The sequence below is a fragment of the Felis catus genome, chromosome C2 (assembly GCF_018350175.1).
Source record: "Felis catus isolate Fca126 chromosome C2, F.catus_Fca126_mat1.0, whole genome shotgun sequence".
NCBI classification, from domain to species: domain Eukaryota; kingdom Metazoa; phylum Chordata; class Mammalia; order Carnivora; family Felidae; genus Felis; species Felis catus.
In genome coordinates this window covers 11,818,987-11,841,051 of record NC_058376.1, presented here as the reverse complement: position 1 = coordinate 11,841,051, position 22,065 = coordinate 11,818,987, and the positions used below count along the sequence as shown (strand labels likewise).

At 42.6% G+C, this 22,065-nt stretch overlaps 1 protein-coding gene and 1 long non-coding RNA gene across 8 annotated transcripts in view; one reads left to right on the top strand and one right to left on the bottom strand.

Annotated features, from left to right (window-relative positions):
* The window catches only part of TMEM50B (transmembrane protein 50B), a 43,789-nt gene extending 25,001 nt beyond the window's left edge, over window positions 1-18,788 (bottom strand). Inside the window, exons 1-2 of one of the 7 annotated variants that reach the window (XM_045036668.1) lie at window positions 18,621-18,788; window positions 6,828-6,998 (exon numbers count right to left, since the gene is read on the bottom strand). The gene's annotated coding sequence lies outside the window, so the exon portion shown is untranslated. Of the gene's footprint in view, window positions 1-6,827; window positions 6,999-14,361; window positions 15,223-18,112; window positions 18,248-18,306; window positions 18,438-18,620 lie in introns of those variants that run through there. The other 6 variants (XM_045036667.1, XM_023238793.2, XM_023238792.2 and 3 more) reach the window with 6 other exon arrangements.
* Window positions 1,265-7,996, top strand: LOC123379873. Its single transcript, XR_006584837.1, has 3 exons — window positions 1,265-1,348; window positions 1,920-2,060; window positions 6,967-7,996. It is a non-coding gene; the product is annotated as an uncharacterized LOC123379873 (long non-coding RNA).
* Window positions 18,789-22,065: the final 3,277 nt, after the last annotated feature.

The window sequence follows — 22,065 nt, the reverse complement described above, 5'->3', positions numbered from 1 at the left end:
CTCAAGTATTGAAATTAGCAGAAAAGGACTTTTTTTTTTTTTAATGTTTTACTTTATTTATTTTGAGAGGAGGGGAAGGGAGGAGGGAGAAGGAAAAGCGTCTTAATTAGGCTCCATGCTTAGCGCGGAGCCCCACGTGGGGCTCAGTCTCACAACTGTGAGATCAGGACCTGAGCTGAAAACAAGAGTGCTTAAGCGACTGGGCCACCCAGGCACCCCATCAGACAAAGACTTTAAAGCTGCCGATATAAACACATTCAAAGACTTAAAGGAGCATGGTGTAAATAACTAAACTGATGGAGATCTCAGTGGAGAAAGAGATACTTTTTAATGTAAATTCTACAACCGAACATTTTAATAGTTGAAAATTTAAATTCACTAAATGGGCTTAATTGATTAGAGACAGAAAAAAAAAGGTGGTAAACTTGAAGAAAGATCAAAAGAAATTATCCAACCTAAAGAACATGGATTTTTTTTTCTAAACTGAGGGGAAAACAATGAACAGAGCCTCAACGAACTGAGGAACACTAGTAGTGGACCCAATATATATGTTTAATGGGGTCCCAGAAAAAGATAGAATGAGGAAGACAAGAATATTTGAAGAAATAATGGCTGAGAACTTCCCAAATTTGGTGAAAAATATTAACTTATAAATCCAGAAAGCTCACCAAACTCCAAGGAGTTTAAACATGGAAAACATCACGATCAAACTGCTGAAAATCAGAAATAAAAAGAATACTTGGGGGTGCATGGGTGACTCAGTCGGTTTCTTTATTTCAGCTCAGGTGATGATCTCACTGTTGTGAGATCAAGCCCTGTGTTGGGCTCCATGCTCAGTGTGGAGCTTGCTTAAGAGTCTCTCTCCTTCTTTCTCTGCTCCATCCCTACTCATGTGCGCGCTCTCTCTCTCTCTCTCTCTCTCTCTCTCTCTCTCAAAATAAGTAAACTTGAAAAAAAAAATAGCCAAGAAGTAGCAATCCAACATGCATCAGCTGATGGATACACACATAAAATGTGGCAGTATCATACACTGGATACAAATTTAGCAATAAGAAGGAACGAAGCACTGATAAGTGCTACAACATGAAGGAACCTCAAAAACATTATGCTAAGTAAAAGACATAAGACCACATATTGTATAATTCCATGTCTATGAAATGTCCAGATGAAGCAAATCTATAGACAGGAAGTAAATTTGTGGTTGCCTAGTGACAGTGGGGGGAGTGGAATAGGGAGTCATTGCTAATGGGCACAAGGTTCTAAAATTAGACTGTGGTCAGAAGATGGTAGGGGAAGGGAAGAGAGAGGCAGACCAAGAAACAGACTCTTAACTACAGAGAATAAACTGGTAGTTACCAAAGGGGAGGCTGGTAGGGGGATGGGGGAAATGGGTGATGGGGATTAAGGAGGGCACCTGTGATGAGAACTGGGTGTTGTATGGAAGTCTTGAATCACTAAATTATACACTTGGAATTAACATTACACTGTATGTCAACTAACTGGAACTTAAATAAAAACTTAAGGAAATAAAACTATGGTGATGACGGGGCGCCTGGGTGGCGCAGTCGGTTAAGCGTCCGACTTCAGCCAGGTCACGATCTCGCGGTCCGTGAGTTCGAGCCCCGCGTCGGGCTCTGGGCTGATGGCTCAGAGCCTGGAGCCTGTTTCCGATTCTGTGTCTCCCTCTCTCTCTGCCCCTCCCCCGTTCATGCTCTGTCTCTCTCTGTCCCAAAAATAAATAAACGTTGAAAAAAAAAAATTTAAAAAAAAAAAAAAAAAAAACTATGGTGATGACTACACAACTCTGTAAATATACTAAAAATAACTGAATTGTACACTTAAACTAGCAGAATGTTATCATATGCATATTTCAATAAAGCTTTTTTATAAAAATGAGGATAAAATAAAAATATTTTCAGGTAAACAAAAACATAATTCATCACCAGATCTGCGCTAAAAATAATGCTAAAGGAAATTCTTCAGGCTGAAGGGAAATGACATCAGATGAATCTCAGATCTACAGGGAGCAATGAAGAATACCAGAAATGATCTATATGTAGGTAAATACAAAAGACTATCTTTTCTTCTTTGACCTAAAAGATAACTATGTGAAGCAAAAATTATAACATTGTCTATATAGCATTTCATAAAGATGAACTTGTATCTAAACAGTATGTGGGTTATATTTTCAAATAATATGCTTAAATATGGACTCAGGTGAAATACCTCTAAAATTAAAGTAATAGATCCAGTTATTCTGAAAAATAAGTACAAGTAATATATTATAGGAGGTCCAAACACTGGAAACACAAGCTGGGAAGCAATATTTGCAAAACAAATATCTGGCAAGGAACTTGTATCTGTAATACAGAAGGAATTAAACACCAGAAATAAAAAGATAAAATATAGGCAATAAAAAGTACGCAAAAGACTTGAATAAACTTGAAATGGGAAAAAAGACTTAAAATTAATGAATTAATGCAAATTAATGAAATAACATCTCACATCCACCAGGATAGCTAAAATTTAAACGACTGGCAATACTAAATGTTGATAAGGTTGTAGAGCAACTGGAGATCCCATACATTTCTGGTGAAGGTTTCTTATCAAGTTAAAAATAAACCTCCCTAGGGGCACCCGGGTGGCTCAGTTGGTTAAGCCTCCGACTTCAGCTCAGGTCATGATCTCACAGTTTGTGAGTTCGAGCTCTGCATCGGGCTCTGTGCTGACAGCTCAGAGCCTGGAGCCTGCTTCGAAATCTGTGTCTCCCTCTCTCTTTGCCCCTCCCCGCTCATGCTCTGTCTCTCTCTGTCTTAAAAATTAAAACAAAAAAACAAAAAACAAAAACATTAAAAAAAAAAAAAAATCTCCCTATAACCCAGCAATTCCATTCCCAAGTATTGGCCAAGGGAAGTAAAAACACATTATCCACACATAAGAAAGACTTATAGAAGGAGGTTTTTAACAGTTTTATTCACAATAGCCCCAAACTGAAACAGCCTAAATGTTCATCAACAAAAGGATGGATAAACAAGTTATGAGCAATCCATACAATGGAATACTGTTCCGCAATGAAAAAGAATGAACATACAACCAACAGAAAAAACAAACAAACCCTCAAAGACACGATTTAAGTGAAAGTCAGCAGACATAAAATAGTGTATACTGTATGATTCCATTTAAATATAGCTTAAGAAGAGGCAAAATTAATCACTAGTCCAAGAAATCAGAACAGTGCTTGCCTATAGGGGGTAAGGACTGACTGCAAGGGAGCTTTCTGGGAGCGATAGAAATGTTCCATATCTTTTTTCTTTTTTTTAACGTTTATTCATTTTTGAGAGACAGAGTACGAGCTGGGATGGGGCAGAAAGAGAGGGAGACAGACTCCAAAGCAGGCTCCAGGCTCTGAGCTGTCACCACAGAGCCTGATGTGGGGCTCAAACTCACGACTCGCGAGATCATGACCTGAGCCGAAGCCGGACCCTTAACCGACTGAGCCACCTAGGTGCCCCAGAAATGTACTAGATCGTAATTGGGATAGTGGTTATACAGGTACATACATTTATCAAAAGTCATTGAAGTGTACACTTTAAGATGTGTGTATTTTACAGTATGTAAATTTTACCCACAAAATGTTTTCAGAAGTTTATCATTCAGATACACTTTAGCTACACTGAAGTCTTGCATTTTATCGCTATTAATGCAAATATGGTAACGAATTGTTATCAAACATTAAACCTTAACTGGTTAATAGGGAAGGTCATCATGAATTTAAGACAATGTCTGAAATGAAAACAAGTCTTATTCCCTACTATCAAATTCATTTCCCTTATATTAATCTAATTATAAATAGTTCTATAAGCAGAAAATATATAGCTATTTGCATACAATGGTTTCTGAACTGTCATGATCTCCCGTCTGGGGCTTAAATTGGAGGGTCAGGACAAGAGGAACATCGAACAAAGTAATACAAATAATTACTATGGAGGAAATGCGCAGGATCCTAATAGAGAATAAAGGGGAGACTTATTTTGGAAAGGGTCATCAGGGAAAGTCTCTATGAAGAGGTAATCCTTGCTAAGATCTTAGAACGTATGAAAATTTAAAAGCTGAGTAAAGTTACTTAGATTAAGGAGAAACAAAAGGGATAGAGCAGGGAGAGGGAACATTATATACTAAAGTCCCTACGTCTCTGTGGGGCCAGCAAGGAAGAATTAGCTGGTACCAAAGAGAATCAGGACACAGTAAAGTTAGTGGAGCAAGGTGGCTTGGAGTAGGTTCGAAGAGTGACAGGTAAGGGCCAGATCACACTGCAGGTTAACGGTCTCCCTGGATTTGGGTTTCACTGAGTCGTAACAGGAAACCAAAAGAAGGACTTTGAGGAGAAAAGGAGCTGAGGCACCAAGAGCCCAGTCACTCTGGGAAACGTGTAGGAAAGTGAGGGGAAAGGACTAGTATATTAAGAATGAACACTCTCAAATGGGAAGAGAGTCTCTCTCTCTCAAAAATAAATAAACATTAACAAGTTATTATAATTAGGGGTGCCTGGGTGGCTCAGTTGGTTAGGCATCCAACTTTGGCTCATGTCATGATCTTGTGGTTTGCGGGTTTGAGCTGTGCTGACAGCTCAGAGCCTGGAGCCTGCTTCGGATTCTGCGTCTGCCTCTCTCTCTGCCCTTCCCCCGCTCGTACTCTGTCTCTCTTTCTCAGAAATAAATAAAACATTAAAAAGTTATTATAATTAACACAATGAAGTGCTGATTCTTGCCTGTTGAGAAACCTCTTATACAATGTATTATGTCTGTAACTGTTTTTAATACACTTAAGACTTTTGAGGTCAAGGAAATTATTGGTATGTTCTCCCACAAAACTGACCTCAGTACCAAGTAAACAAAAAGAAAAGATCTGGGGCGCCTGAGTGGCTCAGTTTGTTAAGCATCTCACTCTGTGAGTTCAAGCCCCAGTGTCAGGCTAGCACAAAGCCCGTGTGGAATTCTCTCTCCCTCTTTCTCTGCCCCTTCCCTGCTCACACTCACTCTCCCTCTCTCTCTCAAAAATAAATAAATAAAACTAAAACAAAAAAAACCCAACAGCAACAAGATTAGTGAACTGAACTAATGGATTACCAGTCTGACCCATAAGTCTTGCAATACATTAGACAGCAATTATTCCTAATACTAAGAGTGGTAACTCTTTATAAAAGGAAATACAAGTCCTTGTCAGAGGGCATTTTAAGTGATTCAACTGTCAAAATTTCATTTCCAAAAACTCAGCTTAGGAAACCCAAGGACACTTGCAAAAGGAAGAGGAGAAAACAACTAGACACTTCAACATACAGACATGGTCTGAGAAATTTCCATATGCATCAAAGTCCCAAATAACATCTAATTCAGAAATTTTTCCACTAACCAAATTTTTACACTACCACCTATTTGTTCTTCCATTTCTCCGCTAGCATTAGGTACTGAATGTATAAAAATGATTAAGGCAATCGATACAGAAAACAGTCTAGTTAGGGACAGTGTCAGAACAAATAACTGCATTACAATAGGTCCTGTAATAGACATACACTATGAGCTATAATGCAGAAGTGCTATAAGAGAAATATGAAACAAAGTATTACAGGACAGTACTTGCCAGGAAGAGCTGAGGAAAGTTCGACAGATAAAGAGCAAACTTAACTCGGTTTTGAAGCATGAATAAAAGTTTGGCAGATGAAAAAGAAGGAATAAAATGTGCAAAACTATGAGCTTGTAAACAGAGAAATGACAAGATCATCTCTGTGATTTAGAAAGATAATGCTGGCAGCAACAGTGTGGACGAGAGAGACTGAAGAGAAATGTGAAAAGAAGGTGGCCCTCACTCTAGACAGGGAGAGAAGAAGGATGCATACCGAAGCCACACTGGTGCAGGCTAAAGAAAGGGTTTTTATTTGAGGACTACTAAAGTGGCATCATCAATAGGCAAGGGGAAGCTAAGATTGTGGCTGGGGGCCCGACGGATGGTGAGACACCATTAGCCAAAACACGAAAGGGAGAAAGGGAGAGAGGAATCTGAGCATAATGTATTTGATAGGACTAAAGGACATTCAGGTGGAGATCACATAGACAGATATACAGAAACTGAAAGAGTGGTTTAAGACAGATGTACAGATTAGAGGCTCACAGTAAAGAAGTAGCAACTGAAGTCATGGGGCAGTTAAGGTATCTCAGGGGGAAGATGTGGAGGAGGACTGAGGATTGACTCAACGTTCATCTCTGACTCATGTCCTTTTTTCCCTGAACTACTGTGTGCACGGACTACAGCAGACCTACGGATACAATGGTATTTAATCGGCACAAAACTCCTCCAGAGCATGTACTGAATATTTACAGAACACCTCCTACAAGCAAGGCACGGTGGGGAAAATAAAGATGAATAAAACTTAGCCCTCATCATCAGGGGATTTACAAACCAGCAGAGAAATCAATTAACATTTTGTTAAATTAAATTATAATTTGTATCATTAAAAAATCTATTGCCAAAAAATCAGGAGATTAACAAAATACACTTGTCATTCAAGGTGCTAATTAAGTCTACACAGCCAGAGCAAAAGAAGCTGAGTCGAATGAAACAAACATGAAGTGTGTGTCTTCCCCACCCCGATCAGGCTACTAGCTGTTAGTTACGGGATGTGTATAGGTGCAATGGTCTTTACAGACCACGCCATTCCAGGCTCAGAAGAACCCTACTCATGGACTATTCTCTTCAATCCTCACAAACGCTCTAAGGCAGTTGCGATTATTACCTCACACTGGTGAAAAGGTTTAGAGAATTGGTTAACTTGCCCGAGGTCACGCAGCTAGCCAGGAGGCAAGCCAGGGTCTCCACTGAAGTTTAGATCTGGCCCCCAAGTCTGCTTACAAGACCATCATGCTGAACTGCTGTGCATCATCAGAGACTTTCACAGTATTTCTGTCATTTCAGATTTCATAAAGAGAAAGTTCTTGTTCCGCTGCCTGTAGTGAAGAAAGCAAGAACAAGATAGGAGAGAAATGGACGCAATTTAGAGGAACAATGTGATCATCTGGAAACAGAAGAAAGCGGTCCAATGAGGTCTCCAATGATGATGGTGATTGCTCCTGATTCCAACCTTGCCAAAGGAGTCTAAAGAACAGCTTTTCTTCTTGGGTTGCTATAAACCTGGTTTCTAGGCACTCACAGTGTGAATATTTTATAGGCCTTAAAATCCAAGAGCATGAATTATTCAGAGATCTAAGCACTTCTGGAAAAGACATTTTACATACTTTACATCAGGGAAGGCTTCTTTGCCTTCTGACTTGTAAATCACATGTAACAAGAGTAAAATTTAGCCAGCACCACCAATTTTGGTAAAAGACTTATATCTAAAATCAAAGTAAAGGATGGGGAGCATTGACTTCTAAAGAGACTTTAATTTCATAACTATACAATAATCTCCCCCAGTAATATCCTTGTTAACTTTTAATTATTCAAAATGTGGGTTATTTGGTGAATCCTCCCCTCCAGTACTTCTCAATGCCGTTGATTCACAGCCTGAAATATCCAATTACCCGCATGACATCTCCTGGCTGTCTCAAAATCACCTCAAAATCAACAGGTCAGGACCCAAATTCATGATCTCCCCCTCCAAACCTGATCCCCTTCCAGGATTCCCTGCAATGAATGAATGGGCATCCATCCGGTTTTACAAGCCAGAAACCCAGGGGTCATCCCTGCTGCTTCCTTCTTCCCTCTGACATCCAATCCACCACCCGACTAAGCCTCCTTACTTCAGTCCGCCTCCAGCACCACATGACCCAAGTACTCCCCCCCTCACCTGTTCCACTACGGCGGCCTCCCAACTCACCTAGCCACATCCACTCCTGCCCCCATCAATATGTCCTCCATACTGCAGCTGCAAGGACTGTTTTTAAAAAGGCACAACTCTGGGGCGCCTGGGTGGCTCAGTTGGTTAAGCGTCCGACTTCAGACAGGTCATGATCTCGCGGTCCGTGAGTTCGAGCCCCACGTCAGGCTCTGGGCTGATGGCTCAGAGCCGGGAGCCTGTTTCGGATTCTGTGTCTCCCTCTCTCTCTGCCCCTCCCCCGTTCATGCTCTGTCTCTCTCTGTCCCAAAAAAAAAAAAAAAAAAAAAAAAAGGCACAACTCTCGTATTTCCCTCCTGCTGAAGACCTTTAATTTCCCTCCAGTGTATTGTAAGATAAAGACAAAACTCTATAGTACAACCCAGTCCTTACTGGCCCCAGCTTCCTCTCACACTTCTCCTGACTCTTTCCAGGCATCCTGGCTTCTCTTTTGGTATCCCATACTTGCTAAATCACCCCACCGAAAACCGACACACCCTCTGTCTGATACCTCTCCGTTCCCAGCTCACCTAGTTAACTCCTACTCACACCACAGACGTCAGCTTAGTTAGCACTTTTTCACTCAAATATCAGCTTTCACTTCCTCATTCAATGTTTATTTACAGTGCCTGCTACATACCAGGAACTGGACAGTTAATATACATCAAAGAACAAACAAAAAGCACTAGCTATGTGGAGCCTAGTATGTGAGTGGAAAACAATAAACATCATTTTTTAAGTGTATTTATTTATTTTGAGAGTGCGAAACAGTGTGAGCAGGGGAGGGGAGGGGAAGAGACAGAGACAGAGACAGAGACAGAGACAGAGAGAGAGAGAGAGAGAGAGAATCCCAAGCACGCTCTATGCTGTCAATGCAAAACTCCACACGGGACTCAATCTCACAGATCATGAGATCATGACATGAGCCAAAATCAGGTCAGACGCTCAACCGACTTTGCCACCCAGGTGCCCCTAAACATAATTTTTAAAGTAAATTATATACGATGCTAGAAAGCAGTAATTGCCGTGGGGGGAATAAACGAGCAGAGTAAGGAGCATCGGGATGCAGGCAATCGTGGGGCCGGCAGAAATGTCAAACTGGTGGTCAAGGCAGACTCCGCCGAGAAGGCACCAGCTGAGCAAAGACGAAGGGAGAGAGAGAGTCAGCCCTGTGGATGTCTATCAGAGAGAACAGCAGCAGGGGCAAAGGCCCTAAGACAGCGTCTGGGTATTCAAGTAGCACCGCAGGGCCAGCGTGGCTGAGGCAGAGTGAGTGAGAGGGGAGAGGAGGAGAAAACAAGATCGGAGAGGCAGCAGAGAGACAAGGAAGGATGATTACAAAGCCTCATAGGCCACTGTGAGAACTCTGGTTCCTACTGACCGAAATAGACAGCCATTAGAGTGCTGAGCAGAGTGGCTTAGATTTAGAAAGGATCCCTTAGGCTGTTGTGGGAGAACAGACTGTAAAGGGTAAGAGTGGAAAGACAGACCAGTTCATATGATACTGATTTTCATGACTTCCTAACTCTGCAACCAGATCTAATAATCCTCCTAGTCCTGCACTATTAACCTCATTATTTGATTAATATTTACCTCCCCCTGTAGAGAGCCAGCTCCATGAAGGACAGTCTAAGTCTACTTTGGCTCGCTGTAGCATTCCCAGGGCCTAGCACAGTGCCTGAAATACACGAGGCAAACATTTGTTGAAAGACTGACTCTATTAGAGCTTTCAGAATGTGAAGTGCATACATGTCTCATTGTCCCGTCACAAAAAGAAACAGAGGCAACTTTATACCTAGGTTTATCTAAACTGATGGTCATAAAAAAACATCATTTGGGTGAGGGAAATCAGTTCTGCTGTGACAATATTGTCAAACATGTTATTTCTTAAAATCCTCCTCCTTCCTCCCCAAGTCCATATTCTGCCAGAAGTTTCTAAAACCCAGATTGGATCATGCCATTCATTCTAATAGCTGGTGAGATAAATTCCAAAAGGTACAGGGTACTTGCAACTTCTCCCTAACACAGCTTTCTTATCTCCTGCCATCTTGACACTGTACCTCCAGCCACAAAGAAAAGGAAGGGAGAAGAAAGCCAATACTTGTTGAATACCTATTGTTAGGCAAGCCCCTAAATCATAGATATATTGATGTTTAGATTTATTTATAGACACAAATATATTCAAATATTTCACATGTCTAACACAGATGTGTATTATATTAGATATACAATATATAATCTATGATCATATATACTACATATGATATACAAATATATATATCTATAATAGATATATGAGTTTAATATATATCTATAATATTACACACACACACACACACACACACACACACACACACACACACACGGGGCGCCTGAGTGGCTCAGTTGGTTAAGCGTCCAACTTCGACTCAGGTCATGATCTTGTGGTTTGTGAGTCTGAGCCCCTAATTGGGTTCTGTGCTGACAGCTCAGAGCCTGGAGCCTGCTAGGGATTCTGTGTCTCCCTCTCTCTCGGCCCCTGCCCGCCCCACACACACACTGTGTCTCTCTCTCCTTCAAAAATAAATAAACATTAAAAAAAAAAAAGGTTCAAAGGAATTACTATCTTCCAGCATTAACCATACAGAAGCAGCAAACTGTACAGGCTTTGAGGACCGCAGGGTGATTCAGTCGGTAGAGCATGCAACTCTTGATCTTGGGGTTGTGAGTCCAAGCCCCACATGGGTATAGGGCTTACTTCAAATTAATTAACTAGTTATTAAAAAAAAAAAAAAAAAAAGTACAGGCTTTGGAGTGAACACTGGCTTGGGCCCAATCCCATGTCCAGCCTCTTCCCAGCTGTGCCTACTTGGCCAGGTTATGTATCCATTCTACTCTTTAGGGAATAGTTGCTATGTACCAGTGCTGTTTGAGCTTTAAACCTCCTTATAAACCTCCCTACGCTGTGGTTTTCTGGTATGTAAACTGGGGTGATGACAGCACATCCCTAGAAAGGGAGAATTAATCACAGCAACTGTGATTACTTCATACATACCTTCAACAACTCCTTACCAAAAAGAGGGTTCACATACGTTTGATTACTTTGTAGCAAACACTGTTCCTGGCAATACCGCTAGGACTCCTGGGTCCAGAGAAACTGTTCCTCCTTCTGGCGGAGACAGCCGCCTGCACACACGCATCTCCATTTTGCTCACTCCTGAGCTCCACTAAAACTACAACAAAGGGAGTTTTTAAAAAGTCATAAACTCCTAATGATAAGGAGAAAGGAAGAGAAAAGAAGCAACAGCAATGAAATCCTCAAATCTGGCAAGCTGCCGGGCAATGGTAACTGACAGCACGCCCCAGAGAGCGGGGTTCCCAAGCCAGCGGCGGGGAAAGCTGAGAAGCAACCCAGGAAAGACACGGGGGAAGCAGTTAGAAAGTTAGGTCCCCAGAGCCTGTCCTTTCTTTCTTGATGGTGTCAAATGCTTCCTCCATATCCTGGCAGAAGCCTAAGGTGTTTCCGCCCCATTGCTTGTGTTCTGGATCTGGGGATGACCGGCAGGACGGAAGTACCAAAAACTGGACAGGAGGGACTACTGTTCCTCTGCTCTGGCTCAGGAGACTGGCAGCCAGATCTCCTCCTTCCAAATGGGAAGCTGCAGAACTATGCGGAGAAAGAAAAGTTAAAACAAGATCATCGTAACCTCAGAGATGAGAGAACATATTGCATCTATTAAATAAGAATAGGATGCTCTCATGAGAGACACTGAGAGACTAAAAAATAGCCTTTGGAAATGAAAAACATGATCATGGAAAAAAAATTTAATATTTTTTAATTTATTTTTGAGAGAGAGAAAGAGCACAAGCGGGGATGGGGCAGTGGGGGGAGGGGCACAGAAAATCCAAAGTGAGCTCTGTGCTGACAGCCCTAGCCCTATGCGAGGCTCGAACTCACAAACCATGAGGGCATGACCTGAGCCGAAGTCAGCCGCTCAACTGACTGAGCCACCCAGGCGCCCCTGGAAAACATTTTTTTTTAATCCAAATAGAAAGGTTGGGAAATCAGTGTTAAGAAAATCTAAGGATTAGTTGCTATGTGCCAGCACTGTTGAGCTTTAAACCTCCCGAGGCTATGGTTTCTGGTACATAAACTGGGCAGAGAGTAATAAGTAGCTGATGGAAAACAGATAAGAAAATTAGAAGACCTTTACAATGTTCACATCCATATAACGGGTATTTCAGAAGAAAGACTACAAAGCAAATAGAAGGGAGAAAATTACAAAATATTTCATGAGAATTTCCCCAGAAGTTACTGTATATCCAGATTTAAAGGGTCCATCAAATACTCAACTTGATGGATGCAAACACACCCATACTAATATACATCATTTTAGGAGTGCCTGGGTGGCTCAGTCGGTTGAGTGTCCAATCTGGCTTAGGTCATGATCTCGCGGTTTGTGAGTTCAAGCCCCACATGCTTCATATTCTGTGTCTCCCTCTCTCTCTGCTCCTCCACCACTCACGCTCTGACTCTCTCTCAAAAATAAACATTAAAAAAATTTTTTTTAAAGATACATCACTTTAAATTTCAAAACAATGTGGTCAATATGGAGATTCTGTAAGTTTGGAGACAGAAAAAAAAAGCAGGTCAAATACTAATTATCATGAATCATAATGCTTGGAATTCTCAACAGCAATACTGGAAGCAGAGGGAACTTCAAAATTCTAAAAGAAAATGATTTTCAACTGAAATTCTATTACCTGACAAAGTATCAGTCAAGTATGAGGATAGAATCAAAACATATTCAGACAGGCAAGGTCTCCAAAAAATGTAACTCTTCTTGTCAAGAAGCTACTGGAGAGGGGCGCCTGGGTGGCTCAGTCGGTTGAGCGTCCGACTTCAGCTCAGGTCACGATCTCACAGACCGTGAGTTCGAGCCCCGCGTCGGGCTCTGGGCTGATGGCTCAGAGCCTGGAGCCTGCTTCCGATTCTGTGTCTCCCTCTCTCTCTGCCCTTCCCCCGTTCATGCTCTGTCTCTCTCTGTCTCAAAAATAAATAAATGTTAAAAAAAAAAAAATTTTTTTAAAAAGAAGCTACTGGAGTTTGAGCGCCATTAGAGAGAGTAAATCAATGAAAGAAAAAGGACACAAACTTCCAGTTATAAAGCAAGTCAAGAGATGAAAAGTATAGCATAAGGAATAGAGTTGATAAGATTATAAGTTTGTCTGGTGACAGATGGTAACTACACTTATCGTGGTGAGCACTATGTACAGAATTGTTAAATCACTAGGTTGTGCCCCTGAAACTAATGTAACTTGTATGTCAACTATACTTCAATAATAAAAATATTTTTTTAACGTTTATTTATTTTGAAAGAGAGAGAGAGCAGGGGAGGGGCAGCGAGAGGGTGAGAGAGAATCCCAAGTAGGCTCCACACTGTCAGCACGTAGCCTAGGGCTCGATCTCATGAACCATGAGATCATGACCTGAGCCAAAATCAAGTCAGATGATGGGGCGCCTGGTGGCTCAGTCGGTTAAGCGTCCGACTTCAGTTCGGGTCATGATCTCGTGGTCTGTGAGTTCAAGCCCCACATAGGGCTCTGTGCTTACGGTTCAGAGCCTGGAGCCTGCTTCAGATTCTGTGTCTCCTTCTCTCTCTGCTACTCCCCTGCTCATGCTCTCTCTGTCTCTCAAAAATAAATAAACGTTAAAAAAAATTTTTTAAAGAAGTCAGATGATTAAAAAAAAAAAAAAGTCAGACGCTTAACCTACTGAGCCACCCAGGTGCCCCAAAAATAACTTTTAAAAGAGAGAATCCAGGATACAGGAAAGATCCAACCCAGGAGACCTAAAGGGGTTCCAGCTGTGCCCCAGACAAGGAGGATAAGCGGGTCAGACTGAAGTAGTGTAACTTGAGACAGACATGTCCCCGGTGCCAAACCAGCTGTTTAACCTGAGGACTGAACGCCCCGAAACCTGGCCCAGATTCCTATCTGTACCCAGCTGGGCTTGGTTTGATCTTGACCGTACGGTGACACAGTTCCTGCTCGCCTTCAAAGCCCCGCAGCTGCACCAGCAGAGGCCATTCATGCCCCGGGGCAGAAAGGTTCTGCTTTGAGCCACGCTGTTAACTCTGGGCAAGCCACAGTGAGCTGAACAGCAGAAAATACAGAGCAGCCCATGCCCTCTGCCTGAGCTTCTGCTATCCTTTCAGACCCCGGAGATGATATACATTCCGTACAGACTGTGGCAATGAAGTGAACATCCCAATAAAATGAGTCTAATGAATTACTGTTTCCCAAGTGCATATGAAAGTTACATTTACACTATACCGTAGCCTACTAAGTGTGCGATGGCATTATGTCTAAAAAACAAGGTGCATACTTTAATTTGAAAAGACTTCATTGCTAAAGATGTTAACCATCATCTGAGCATTCAGCAAGCTGCAATCACTAATCACAGATCACCATGACACATATAGTAACAAAAAAGTTTGAAATATTGCAAGAATTACCAAAATGTGACACAGAGGCATGAAGTGAACAAATGCCGTTGGAAAAATGGTGCTGATAGACTTGCTCCACACAGGGTTGCCACAAACCGGCACTCTGTTTAAACAAAAAAAACAAAACAAAACAAAAAGACAGTATCTGCAAAGCACAATAAAACAAGGTGTGCCTTGTATGAGGCCCACACTAGAGACTTCCAGATGCCCTACTGTGTGGTCCATTTCCTAGGACTCACTCATGACACTATTCATTAACTTCCACCGAAAGTCCCGCTATAAACGGTCAGGGAAGCTGAAGTCATTCTCTTCTGCTCATCTTTTCCTGGAAAACCCCATCTATAATAATGACAATATTGTCCTTTCCTTACACACTCAGGTTTGTACTTACAATTGTAAAACAAAATTTTAATCTCAAATTTAGAAAGCTCTAGTATTTTCTAATAAGTCTGTTTGGAATTCATCTACACTCAGGGGAAAAGAACTTCGTTATCATAGTTTACTTAATGAAAAATTCATTGCTAATAAAGACACGGTTTATAGTCCTATAAGATTTAACTGGAGAATTAATAAGGGGTTATGATTTTTTGAGACTTGTAGGAAAGAGTAATCCCAAAGGCATTATGATTTCGTTGCTGTGTAGAACATTAACCAATTATATCTAACTTGGCAATTTTGTTCAGACATTCCTTTCCCTGTGGGCTACATATATTCTTTAAATCCTCTCAAAACCAGCTCTTTGTGGCACTCTCTATAACAGTTAAATAAAACTTTGAAACATGCTCACTATTTGCATGAGAATTTTGTTGTAACACTACTCAATCAAAATCAAAAATATTGTTTAGGATGGGTATCTGTGTATATGTCCACCGTATGTGTGCATTTATGTCTATGTGTATATTTGTGTGTATATATATGTAAAGCTTATTTTAAAAAATTTTTAATGTTTATTTTAATTTTTGAGAGAGAGAGAGAGAGAGAGAGAGAGAGAGAGTGCGAGCGTGAGTGGGGGAAGGGCAGAGACAGAGAGGGAGACACAGAATCTGAAACAGGCTCCAGGCTGTGAGCTGTCAGCACAGAGCCTGATATGGGGCTCAAACTCGAGAACAGCGAGATCATGACCTAGGCCGAGGTCAGATGCTCAACCAACTGAAGCCATCCAAGGTGCCCTGTATGTAAAGTTTATTTTAAAAAGCAAGAGAAAGATTAACAGATCAGAACAGAGGCTACCTCTGGAAGAAGGAGGCAAACGTTTTGTTTCTTAATCTGATGGTAAATACAATGATCACAGCATTCATACTCTTTTAAAAATATATATACAGGGGCGCCTGGGTGGCTCAGTCGGTTGGGCGGCCGACTTCGGCTCAGGTCATGATCTCACGGTCCGTGAGTTTGAGCCCCACGTCGGGCTCTGTGCTGACAATTCAAAGCCCGGAGCCTGCTTCGGATTCTGGGTCTCCCTCTCTCTCTGCCCCTCCCCCGTTCATGCTCTGTCTCTCTCGGTCTCAAAAATCAATAAACGTTAAAAAAATAAATAGGGGCGCCTGGGTGGCGCAGTCGGTTAAGCGTCCGACTTCAGCCAGGTCACGATCTCGCAGTCCGTGAGTTCAAGCCCCGCGTCGGGCTCTGGGCTGATGGCTCAGAGCCTGGAGCCTGCTTCCGATTCTGTGTCTCCCTCTCTCTCTGCCCCTCCCCCGTTCATGCTCTGTCCCTCTCTGTCTCAAAAATGAATAAAAAACGTTTAAAAAAAATAAAAATAAAAATATATGTACATATATACCACATATGATATATATATGTATAAATCACATATATCATACATATACAAATATATATGTACATATGTATACATACTTTTTGTACACTTGGGATATATTTTGCAACAAAAGGAACTTATTTTATTTATTTTTCAATTTTTTTTGGAATGTTTATTTATTTTTTAGAGAGAGAGAGAGAGAGACAGAGCATGAGCGAGGGAGGGGCAGAGAGAGGGGAGACACAGAATCGGAAGCAGGCTCCAGGCTCCCAGCTGTCAGCACAGAGCCCGATGCGGGGCTCAAACTCACAAGCCGTGAGATCATGACCTGAGCCAAATCAGACGCTCAATCGAGTGAGCCACCCAGGCGCCCCTAAAAGGAACTTACTTTAAAAGAGAACAAGAAATTGTTATGATTGGGTATTCAAGGGGTTACCATAGGATGGAATGTACATAAAATATGTCTGTTCACATTTTCTCTTCCTGAAGGCCTTCTCTATTCATTCCTGCCAAACCAATCAAATGAGTGAACATAACCTTAAAGTCAACACCACCAAGTGGAAACAAAGTTAAAAAATTCACCATTATTTAACCTGGTCCTCAAAATTTTCTTGATTCGGTCTCTAAATATAAAAGGACACACAGGTTCTAAGAAACGCATTTAAATCAAACAAATTTAGCTACTGCCTTTAAGTTATAAAATCTTTTTAAGTTATAAAAAATATTCCTGGTGAAAAGGGCACTAAAATTATACTGAAGTACAATCATCTGTTTCAATTATCTGCCTGAAACTTATCCTACAATGGCAGAAGGATTTTCATGCAGCAAGGCTTTTAATGGCTAAAATCTAGACACAACCAAAATGTCCATCAGTACAGGACCAATAAAATATATTAGAGTACATGTGAACAATGCATACTATGCAGCATTTTAAAAATGAGGGCCGGCGGTGCCTGGATGGCTCAATAAATTAAGCATTGGACTCCTGACCGGTCAGGTCAGGATCTCATGGTTTGTGAGTTTGAGCCCTGCATCAGGCTCTGCTCGGGATTCTCTCTCTGCCCCTTCCCCACTTGTGCTATGCGCACTCTCTCTCTAAAAATAAATAAAATTTTTAAAAAGAGCCAAGATTAAAAAAAATTTTTTTCTACAGCCTATATTACCATTATCACTTTAAAAGGAGCAAATAAGGATAAAGTAATCAGACAGATTCTTTACCCTGGACTCCAGAAGTGAACTCAGAAAAGACCAGCCAGTCAAGGCTGCTGTAATCCCAGTGGACAGAGGATGGGGGTGGGGTGGGGAGGGGAGGGTGTGTCTCCGGAAGAGGAAAACTACATCCTCCTGCTGCTCTCATTAAACCTGCTTTTCCTGCAGCATTAACATTCAAGATAACTTTCGATTTTTATTTTAAGAATGAAGAGTCTTGCAACACTATTACCGGTAAGAAGGCTTAACGTTTGTTTTACGTTTGAAACCTAAACCGATCTGAAACACGAGAAGACAAGAGACTAAAGACGATGGAAAGGAAAAGTGTGACCAGCCCGGGAGTAAGAGCCTTGGGAATTGTTAAGAAAGGGGATTTACGGTGCAGATAGATGAAGAGTTTGAGGGAAGAGGTGGGACACTCCGAGAAGAGAAATTAATGTCTTTGAGAGGCATAATGGTGACTACACATTTACTCCAATCGCAGGCTTGACTCCCGCCCCCACACACGCACAGGCTCACAAGGCACTGACAGCAGCAAGGGAACGAGCACAGTCGATCTTAACACTGCTTTGGCTTTAAAAAGGTCATATATTTACATTACAGATTAAGCACTTTCCAGCGATTAACTCGGAACCCAATTAATTGGTTAAAAACCAAAATGGTCTTCCCCAGCCAACTACCATTGCTACAGTGGCGATTCTCTGCTGCTACTTATCTAAAAGATCGTTCAACACTTTATGATTAATTCTCAAAAGAACGCTGAGCCTCTAACATTTCCTCTTCCCACCGCTGTACCTGACTCTCCTAAGGTCAGAGTCGGGAAAGTCCACACAACACGGACCATATTCTCAGCAATGGTTCTGAGAACGCGAGAGGGACGACAAAGTACCCGAGTCGCCCCCAGACTCCCGGAGCGAGCCGTCCACCGCCTCTCTCCCCTGCCCGTCGCCCTGGGAAGCCGAGAGGCTCGAGATGGGAATCTTCCAGACCTCCCCGACAAGCAATCGACGGCCAGGTAGCGCGGCGGTGCGGCCCTCCCCGGTCGAGTGCGGGTCCCCGCGCGTCACCGCCGCGGTCGGCCCGAGGGGAGGCGGGCTGGGCCGGAGAGGTTGGCGGAGGCCCCCCGGTCCGCAGGCTGCCCGGGTGTTCCTCCGGCCCGTTCCACCGGGCGGCGCCGGGCGCAGGAGAGGCCGGGCTGGGCGCCGCCGCACCGCGCAGGCCGGGTTGGCCGGGGGCGCCTCCTCACGCGCGGACGGGGGGCACGAGCCCCCAGCGCGTCGCGAGACCGGCCGACCGCACTCACCTGGCTTCGCTGACCCCTACGCCGACCCCAAGCGCTCACGCACAGGAAGAGGCGGCTGTGCCCGGACCCGGCCGGCGTCCGCGGCTCCACCTCGGTCCCGGGGAGCCGGGAGCAGACGGCGGGCGCTAGGCTAGGGGCGCCGGCGGGGCGCGGCGCCGTGCGCACCGCAGCGACCAATCGGCACGCAGCAAGTGGCCGGTCGGGGGCGGGGCGGGGCTCGAGGGGCGGGGCAGAGGCGCCACTGGGCGGGGCGAGGGTACCAGGTCTCCACGACCCCCAGGAGCTGTCGGCTGACTCCACGCCTTAGGGTTCTCGGCCGCTTAAACCTGACTGGTCCTGCTGTGTTCCCGACGGCGGCTGGGGCCCGGCTCCCACCGCTGCGTTTCTGCTAGCCAACTTCAAGCGCAGCATCCGTGAGGTCATGCGCGAGGAGAGCCCAAGACCCAGAGGGCAGGTACTCTCTTTGCATGTAGGCCCAGCGGCGTTGGCCGCGCGAGCTGCCCAGAGTAGGGCACGTGCACCAGAAAAGGGTTCCACGGAACTGAAGGTCTGTAGGGATGCCCGTTTCTAATCCCCACGCTCAGAAATGGAGGCCTAGAAAAGCGCAGTTACTCGTCTAAGGCCACCAACTAGTACTGTTACACGAGGTAACCAGCACCATACAGCTAGTCTTCTGATTCTGTCCTGATGCTTTTCCAGGGATCCGCCCAGACTCTTGGCTTCCTTGTAGTCAGGTCTCTTCCAACTGTCTCCTTTAAAGACACTACATGTTGTGGTGCTTGGCTGGCTCTGTCAGTAGAGCATGTGACTCTTAATCCTCAGGTTGTGAGTTCAAGCCCTACCTTGGGTGTAGAGCTTACTTAGTCAATAGATAAAAATAAAGACATTGCATCTTGAATTTTTAGCATAACTTCAATAGCTTTTGAAAGTCCCCTCTAAATCTCCTACAGAATACAAAACGCCGTTTAGTTGTGTGACGAAAAGACACTGGATTTCCGGGAATTATCAATGGGAATCTTAAAACGTTTTTACTTGTGGTATGGATGAAATAAAGGTTTTGTGTCCCAACTTATCGTAGAATGCCATCCTCTTCTATTATGACTCCTATAGATCTTACACATGTAAGAGGAACAATCCCTGCTTTGTGGCGTTTCCCCACTATCCCTCAGGTCCCATTTTCATAGACACTACTTTTCTTTTTAATATTTGTCACTTTGCAAGTAATACATTTATAGTTACATTATCCATCATTCTGATACATGTACTAGGGTCTAGTATTCAATAAATATTTGTTGAGGGACACCTGGGTGGCGCAGTCAGTTAGGCGTCCGACTTCGGTTCAGGTCATGATCTCCCTGTTCGTGGGTTGGAGTCCCCCGACGGGGCTCTGTGCTGACAGCTCAGAGCCTGGAGCCTGCTTCAGATTCTGTGTCTCCCTCTCTCTCTGCCCCACCCCTGCTTGTGTTCTGTCTCTCTCCGTCTCTCAAAAATGAATAAACATTGAAAAAAAAATTTAATGAAAATAAAAAATTCAAAAATAAATATTTGTTGAATAATTTACTTTTGAAATATATGTAGCCTTAAAACTAGTTAAATTATGTAACTTAACACAATTTATTAACATATGAGAGTTGCCTTTTTTTAAAATAAGGTTTTAGATCTTGCTTCTTTTTTGATTATTGTATTAGGATTAGCTTTGGCTGCAAGTAGCATGGGAAAACACAAAATACCAGTGGCTTAAACAAAAATTGGTATTTCTCTCTTATGTTTAAGAAGTCCAGAGTTAGTCTAGTGCTAGTCTGACACATCATGAGACAGATCTAGACTCATTGTTCCAGCAGGAGAGTCACAAATGTATTTATGCTTTCAAATATATGGGCATTTGGAAGGTATATGGTTCCATTCCCAGTATCACCTCATGGTCTAAGAGAGTTGTTGTAGCTCCAGCCATTATGCTTGCATTCCAACCAGCAGAAGAGAAGACAAAGAAGAGAACACCCCCTCTCTTTAGAAGCATTTCCCAAAGGCTGCATATACCATTTCTGCTTTCGTCCTGCTGGCAAAAACTTAGTCACTTAGCTACATGAAATGCAAAGGAAGACTGGAAAATGGGGTTTCAGTACTGAGGAAGAATGGATATTGGGGGACAGGTAGGAGTTTTTTCATAGTCTTAATGCTCACACTTTTTGAAGTATTAAGTATTTTAAGATTTCCAGAGAATTTTGAAATGCTTTTTTATAGAATATCTATTAGAAAATTCTTACCTCCGTGTTTGAAGGAACATGTTACTGTTGACCTGCCCTTAGGATGTACATACCTTCATTTGCTTTTTCAGAAGTGAGTGGGGACTTACACTAATGCAACTAGCTTCCCTCTCATTCTGTAAACCTCTACTTTACAAAGAGAGTCACATATATATAGTTGTGCTTTCAAAAATACGGGCATTTGAAATATATTGGGATTAAGTTACTGATGTCCACATTTCAATGTCAGCCTTTCAAATGTACTGATTTGAGTATTTCGTCAAGTTGCAAATCAGCTTCAACAAAACTTCACACCTGCTCTGATTCAAATGGTATTCCATCATGTCACTACCTAAGTATGTGTTTTCTTAACTTCCCATTACCTAAGAACCTCAGAGAGGCCCTCCTAGATTCTGGAGTCTTTGTGATTTCAGGACCTTTTCAGGTTTGGGCGAGGACAGGTTGTAAAAGACTGTAAAAGTGGACAGGTAGAATCCGGTCCAGTTGGTTCAAGCCTACTAAGAAAAAAGAACAACTCAAGCTGTCCTTTGCACTAGGTTCCACAGATTCTTGTTTGTTCTTATTATCTCAGCACTGTTTCACAAATTTTAATGGAGTGGCATTCACTTCCCATCTTTTGAAAGTACACGCTAGATGTGTATTACAGGAACTGAAAGACTAAAGCATAATATGTAAACATATACTTCCTAAAATACTGTCTCTTCCTCCATAAACTTATGGGGCTGTGTAACAAAAAGACTTCACATAAGTCAGTAGAACTGTTGTATTTGGATGAAGGTCTTGAGGCTAAGATCACACTCCTGTGGATCTGAAATGACCTTCTCCTGAAAGGATCAATCATTTGGGAGAAAGACTGATCTTCAGGTGGGAAGTGATACCAAAGCTTAGGGGATTATATGACACAGGCAGAAGAGGAAACCTTTCTCTCTGTAGTTTAAACTCTTGACGACAGTGGATACATTTATCAGTTGGCTCCTTCAGTTGTGAGTAACCGGAAAAACAACCTCAAACTGGCTTTTTAGAACACTAAAACAACAATAACAACAACAAAGCAACAGCAACAAAAACTAGTTTTAAACAAACAAAAAAAAAAAAATGGGGACCTAACCTCAGTAGAAATAGAGACAGAAATAGATATGGAGAAAATGAGAAGTATGATAGTGTCGCAGATGAGTCAGTCT